Raw genomic sequence first — 8,047 nt, 5'->3', positions numbered from 1 at the left:
GGAAAGAGCACATCCAATAGTGCATGGGCTTGAGCCGTCACGGCATTTGTGAGGGGTGAGGGGTAGGAATCGTACAAGCACTAGGACAGGAATTTTGAGGGCTGGTGGAGGGAACAGTGGGACATGAGGCCAGGCAGGCGGGCAGAGGCCAGAGCTAGAAGCGATATATGTTATATTAAAAAGCTTGAGCCTTATTCCATGTGTAATCAGGTGTAACCAGAGGATCTTAGGTCTAGAAAGTACACCTTCCTTTTATAGCTATCACTCTGGAAAATGTACAGAAGACACACATAGAAGGAAGAAGACCAGGCAGGTGGCTCTTCATGTAGCCCAGGTGCATGAGATTATAGACTTGAATGATGGCAGAGGCAGGGGTTGGGGAGGAGGGGCCAGATGAGGGAGAAGAGGAGGAAGCAGAAGCACCAGGACCCGGTGATAACTGGTCAAGGTGGATGAGGGAGAAGAAATAGTCGAAGGTGAATTCTGGGATGACAGGGAAAATGATGTTTTCACCAATGACGCTAAGACATGCAGACTAATGAGGAGAACGTTAAGACCTCTTTGAGGTGTGCTGAGTCTGAGGTACCTGTGGGATAAGCAGGAGGATAAATCGATAAGCATTTAGACTGGTCGTCATCAGGAGCTTGGGGCAGAGCCACAGACATAATCAGAGAGTGGAGAACGTAAGACGAAAGTTAAAATCACAGGTGTGCGTGACGTTGCTTGGGGGCAGGAAGTGCATCTACCGCTCAGGAAAATTAGGTCTCCAGGTCCAGATGGTGAGACTAAGATTTCAATATCCAAGGTTATAGAGAGCACTCATCACTGAGATGCAGGTCAATGTTACCTTGACATTGGAATTGTGTCTCACTCAGTATGTACCACATGGTCTTAGTGAAGCATGTTTCCAGGACCTTTGATTACGACCAGACTACATATCATATGGCCCAATTTCCTATTTTGGCAGAGAATTCAAGGAGAAACTGCTACCTGCACCGGGAGTATATGCTCTCCACACCGCTATTCAACTTTGCAAAGCAGCCACACAGTTAATTTTTAGCAGAGATGCACTAATAGCTGCCTAGTCAAGTGTACCAGGCCTGGATGGCGTGCGTTTTGCATTTGCCAGAGAGAACATATTGCAGCCCATATTTTAATCATCTCCCCTCAGAGGGTAAGGAAATTTTGTTAGCTATTCAAGGCAGGAATGCATATTTAAATGTGCTCGCGACTGGAATGGTTCACCTGACTCTCGGAGCATCTGTTTTTCTAAAACCATTGGCTGATTGTCCAAAAGTGGTCACTGATCGTCCAGAGGACTGGGTTGCAGAAAGAGAGAACTGGGCAACGTTTTCTTTTAGGTTGACTCTGGTTCATACAGGAAACCCAATGAGATGAGTTCAGGTGGATAGTCGTTTCATATCATCTTAAGATAAAGCAAGCAACTGTTAATACAGTTGGCCCTCCATATCCATGGATTCTGCATCTGCAAATTCAACTAACCACAGATCAAAAGTATTCGGGAAAAGAATTCCAGAAAGTTCCAAAAAGTGGAGCTTAGATTAGCTGTGTGCTGAGCACTGCTGAATCCACGCATATGAAGTGATGTGTAGGCACACCCTGCTGTAGCCTCCAACTTCTCAGGTCCTCAGTCACTCCACAGCACTGCTGGGTGAACCATGTTTAACCTCCTGTCTTATTTGCTCATTGCTTGTGCTGTGTGCACCCTTTCTTTCTGTGAAAAGATGGCTCCTACAAAGCAATTAAGTGGTCAAAGCCATCCCTCAAAGGCTGAGAGAGAGCATGAAGGGCTATTTCTTGATAGGAAAGTTAAAATCATAGATCTTTGGAAAAGTGTCGTGTCACTTGCCAAAGGGCCAGAGTCAGCGAGTTCAAATCCAACATTCAAGCAATAAACCAGGAAGGATCTGAAGTTCATGGAAGAGTTTGTGCTCCTCCAACAACAAACGGGGTCTCTCTGGTTAGTGACAAAGTGCTTACAAAACTGAGAAAGCATTAAGTGTGTGGCTAGAGGACATGTCACAGAAGCATATCCCTGTCGATGGCAAAATTATGTGTGAAAAAGCACTTAGCTTGTATGAGCACTACTGTGAGAGGGCGAGAAGAGCAAGAAGTTTAGACTCAGTGAGAGATGGCCATCTAGCTATGTATAGTGCTACAGCCTCAAGAACTTAAAGATCACGGGAGAATCCACATCACCTGATTCCGAGGCAGCATCAGAGCTCCCAGAAGAGCTCAAGAAACTCACAGAAGAAAGGCTACCTTCCAGAGCAAGCCTTCAGCTGTGATGATGCGGGCTTGTTCTGGAGGAAGATGCCCAGTCGTATCTACATCCCTGAGTGCCAGTGCCAAGCAAGCCCTGGGGCTCAAAGCCTGGAAAGATCTTCTTACTCTGGTGCCATGTGATGACACAGCAGGTCACATGAGCAAGTGAACAAACAATCCCCAGGCTCTTATGAACAAAAATGAAAACTTCCCGCCCTTGTTCTGGCACCACAACAAGAAGGCTTGGGTAATGGCCATCTTGTTCTTGGAATGATTCCACCAGCGCTTCATTCCTGAAGTGAAGAAATACCTCGGAAAGAAGGAGCTGCCATTCACGGTCCTCCTTGTAACTGACAATGCTCCCAGCCACCTCCAATCTCTCTACTTTGCCACCAAGGATGTGGAAGTGATGTTCCCATCTCCTACACTATATCACTGCTGCGGCCCCGTGATCAAGACATCATCGAGTGCACAAAGGTGACTTACACCCCCTCACCTTCAGGAGGATCTGTGCTGCCCTTGATGCCAACCTGACAGCAGCAGCATGGATTGGTGGCAGCACTTCGCAATCACAGAGGCTGTGGATGCCATCAAGTGCAGACGCTCAATGCACGTTAGAAGCCTTTATGGACTGAGGTAGTCAGTGATTTCAGGGGCTTCCCTGCTCTTGATAAAAAAGTCAGGAACACCTTGAATGCTGCAAGGGAAATTGGTGGGAAAGAACTCTGACATGATTGAGGATGATGTTGAGGAACGTGTAGAAAAGCATAGAGAAACCCTTACCAACGCTGAAATTCTCTGCAGATGATAGAAGATGATGGTGATGCAGAAAATTATAGGAGGCAGAGCCATCAATTTGGACACTTGAAAATTTTGAAGCAGGCTTTCAACATGCACAGATGTTAAAGGTTATGATTCTTGAGCACGATCCTTCCATGGAAGGAGGCTTCTGTGCCACCAGAGGGATAACAAAATGCCTACAACCACCACAAGATGTATTTGCTGATGCAAAGAAAAAGAAGAACCAGCTTCCTGTAACAATGCTTCTAACTAAATCATCTGCGACCTAGAAGCCTCAACCTTCGACGCTTGAAGATCCTGAGCCCTCAACCTCCACAGATCCTGATGCTACATCACTGACCTCCTCCAAAGCATCAGTTTCTACAGTCGGAAGCCGGTTCTTCCTACGTACTGACAGATGATCCTTCTGACGTCCTGTGAGAAGGTTCAAGTTAGCCTGATGTCTCACCACTTACCTAGTGCCCACATGCCTTGTCACCTCATCACATCCACACTGTAGGTGTCATACAGCAACCATCACCATCACCATTATCACCATCACCATCATCACATGAGGGTCACCAAGAGAGAAAAACCAGGGTTTTGGGATGTGTGTGTGTGTGTGTGTGTGTGTGTGAGAGAGAGAGAGAGAGAGAGAGAGAGAGAGAGGGAGAGAGAGAATAAATTTATATTTTCTATTTAAATTTATATTTTTCTATTTATAATTATATTTTCTATTTGTACTTGTATTTTAAATATTCTGTGTTTTATTCTATGTATTCCTCTTTCAGGTCATTAAATGAAAGCAGTCCCTAATAATATTACATTGTTGCTGACATGTATAAGTGATGGTTGTGCCTGTACTGAACCTCTACAGACTTTATTCTTGTCATTATTCCCTAAACGATACAGTATAACAACTCTTTACATAGCATTTACATTGTATTAGGTATTACAAGTAATCTAGGGATGATTTAAAGTGTATGGGAGGATGTGTGTAGGTTATATTAAGATCCTATGCCATTTTATATGAGGAACTTGAAGACTTTGGTATCCACGGGGGCCCTGGAACCAACCTCCCAGGGATACCGAGGTACAACTGACTTACTATGAACTGGCTTTGGTCCAGGAAGAGTGCTAAGTGCTTTACAGGCACATCTCATTGAATTATTCCAAATCTTATGTAGTAGCTATTATTATCCCACTTCAGAGATGGGAGGACTAGTTCAACCTAACATAAACTATTTAGACAATTGGGCTTTCCCATTTATCTTTATTTTGAGGGAAACTGAACCTATGGTTTAGGGTTCACTGATGTTTTACCTTCCTGACTAGTTCTGTAGGAGCCCCATAATGGTAAACTAGGTGCAATGACCACCGTAAGGGACCTCTGTTGTTTTCGCCTTGCTATATCCCTTCCCCTCTTCTGGAGGTCCTTTTCCTTTTGGAACCTGCCCACCTCCTTCCTCACCTCAAGTCCAGAAACCCACCCCTGGACCCAGTGATTTGCCTGGGACAAGGCTATTATCCAACAGGGCCAAACAGATGGTAAGACAGGAACTTGTGAGCAAAGTCTTGCTCATTTACGTGGGTTCATTAACTCTAAGGACAAGTAACCCCAGAGCTGCTGGGGGAAGAATCTGTCAGAGCCTGAAGTTGACAGACAGCAAACTAGAATCAAGATACAGGGAGAGGCAGAGAAACAGGGTCTTGATGCAGTCACTCAAAGTCCTCAATCCAGCTTTTTCTGAAGCTGTGTCATTTCTTGGACTTCCCAATTACATCGGTCAATACCTTTCTCTCTTCACTAACGCTAGTTTGAATAGGTCTCTGCCTCAATCAGAGAGACAGATTTGACATAAAATGAAATAAAAATATATTTAGCAAAAAGAAAACGATCTAAGAGAGGTGATATGACTGTCATTGATTTCAAATTTCACCCTCTGAGACGGATAAATTTATACATTAAACACTAATGACAAAAACTGTTGATATCAAGATTTCAGATTTACCCATAGAAAACTGCACCTTAGAAACTAGGTAATTGCGTGTAAGAAGGATTTTAGCTACTGCCTTAGTTGTAACGATGACATGAGATTTCCCAGAGACTTCTGAATAATTATTCTACTTTAACTAAACCAGAAAGATAAATGATATTAAGAACCAGTCACCCCTGTAGACCAGAACATCCAGGGTCCCTGTCCCAAGCCCCATGTTTAGATGGTCCCACACCGTGTACAGTATTTTAGATGGCTACACTCTGCAATATTCTCTGAATTTCCATAAAGGTTGTCAATATCACATTTTCAAACTTATGAGTTAGCCATCATGGAAACCTGGGTAACATCTCAATTTCACCTTGGGCAAGTCATTTAACTTCTCTGAGTCTCAGCTTCATTATATAAAAGAAAGAGTGCCTGTCCCACTCGGCTTGCAGTGGACATCTGGTAAGACAACAGATGCAAAAGCACTTTGAAAAAACCATAAGGATTATTATTATTAACTCAAGGGCAAGATTCCTCAAGACAGAACTGAATTTTATTCTATGCCCTTTGCCAATGAGGATCTGGAGAAAAATCTGTGGTCTTATCAGAAATTCTGAATAGAGATCTGTCACTTGTCAAATTTAGATGAAAATTGGGTTATAGTAATAGAACTAGAACCTTGGTCACACCCCAGCCTGCCCTTCTGACCATGTAACCCTGTGTTACCTACAGCCACTCTATCTAAACCAGACAACTTTTCCATCTTGCAAACACAATCTAGACTTGGCTGTAGTTCAATCACTCTCCTCACCTCAGATCTGCTCTCTTAACACATCCATCCCTCAACATACTGCCTAGCTTTGCCAGTTCCTCCATTCTAACAGTCAGTGCACACCAGGACTTCGGAACTCAGCACAGCCCAGGGCTCGCTCGGTGATGGTATGCACTGTCTTATTACACTTCTTCTGTGACTCTCTGAAGCTGTCCTGGGAATTCCTAACACAGTCTCCATGTGTCTCTATCTTGTTTCTCCAATTAGACTGTAAGTCCACTAAAGCCAGTGACCCCCTTATATTCTTCTTGTACAGAGTAGATACTCAGCAAATATTTGTTGGATAATTAAAAAGGAAAGTGTCCAAATGAGGAAAGCGGCTGATGACAGAAGAATCTATAATGAAATGAAATGAAATGAGAGAGAGAAAGATACAGGACAGCAGGTTATCAACTGGAATCTATTCAAAACAGATCAAGGAGTGACTCTGTTAGAGAAAATCCCAGAAATATGGAACCAATTTTTCTTGGAATGGAAAGAACCTTCAGGATAGTCTAATTCACACCCCTCATTCACTGTGAATAACCACCTACTAATTTCTCTGACTTATGAGTTAGCGTTTTTACATATTTAATTTTCCTATTGTAAAACATGACTCTTGGCAATTTCCTAGAAACAGAGTCCAAAGAATGGGACCTTGAAAACATGGCAAGTCTCTTATGGATATAAAAATACTTCATTTGGCTAGAGTCAAACCACATGTCTTGAGCCATACTTGTCGTATCAATTTTTGATTTTACATTTCTACATGGAAAAGAATAACGATAACCAAGAAGACAGGGTTGCCCACCTAGAAACATGGAAAATGCAGAAGGGCTCTGAGGTAAGGCTCCCCCTGAGGGCCTGATCCAAAGTGTTAGAAGATCCTGGTAGCCAAGTTCTCAAGCTGTGATATAGTATCAGAGGCTTGACAGTCCGAGGACCCCACTTTTGAGACTTTGCATCATCAAATTCTGATGTGTGACCACTGACAGTTTCCCTAATTCTGATTATCAATTTTTTTGTCTTAAAAATAGGATTGTTGAAGGGATTAAGTGAGATAATGTATATAAAGAAATTTTGTTTGTAGAAAAGCATAATGTGCATTATTACCTAGCCAGCTAACTTACATTTAAAACCATTTTAATCAGCGTCTGAGCTTTGGGAATCTAAGAGGCAAAATGTCATAATACCACCTCGGTATGCCCTTGGCTATGAATCTCTATCCTGTCACTAAGAAATAATCAACGAATCCCTGGCTCTAGTACTTTCCAGTCCTTGCAGGGTCCCCCAAACTCACATGACTTCAGAAAATGACACACAGCCAGGAGCTCCCTGCTCTACAATTAGTCACATCAGGCTGAAGGCTCCCAACAGTGTGCTGAACACAGCATTATCTTTTCTTGCTTCCCAAGGTTTCTGCAGAGATGGGCTTTTCCACACCATGGGAGGCTGTCTCCGCCACCGGCACTCATCCTCTCCAAGACCACACTTCTTTGGTTGTTTGAGGGGCTCCATATTACATGGATGCTCATCGCCCCCATGGCAGCTCCCCACTGAAAGCATCAGTGAAATCCCCCCACCATAAAGAGTCAGAGCATGCCCACAAGCCAGGACCCCTCCCAGATGCCCAAAAGGCACCTTAGGTATTTCTCAGAAGTACCTTGTTCAATAGCACAAATGAAGCTCCCGTGGGGTAGGGCTCTTGATAGCAGAGTGTGAATGAACCCTAATGATCACCCATTCCAGCAAATACTATGAAACATACTTGCCTTGGCATAAAAGCCTCATGGATGCAAACACATTTCCAAAAGCACCACTGTTCGTGTGCTAAGGATGCAAATGAGACACAATGCCGAATCGAGCATTAGGACCTCTGTTCTAGATATCATCCCTAGAGGTCTCAAATCACGCTTAACAGAGCTGAAGAGGACCCTAGTGATGAGTATGACCCCCTCGGTTAGCAAATGGCGAAGGAACAGAGGATGCGACATACCCAGGATCCCCCAGTGAGTGGCAGAGCTGTGAACAGAACACAGGGCTCTCCAACACTGGACTCTGCCGCCATCTCCACAACCAAGTAAACATCTTCTGCCCTGAACCATTTAGAGTCTACCCTGAATATAACCTCTGGCTGTCTCCTTATCCAAAAGCAAGGGACATGGCTGTATCCCCCTGCCTGGTC

This window comes from Neophocaena asiaeorientalis, unplaced genomic scaffold (genome assembly GCF_003031525.2).
Source record: "Neophocaena asiaeorientalis asiaeorientalis breed wild unplaced genomic scaffold, Neophocaena_asiaeorientalis_V1.1 scaffold889, whole genome shotgun sequence".
NCBI lineage: Eukaryota > Metazoa > Chordata > Mammalia > Artiodactyla > Phocoenidae > Neophocaena > Neophocaena asiaeorientalis.
This window is presented reverse-complemented; position numbering follows the sequence as displayed.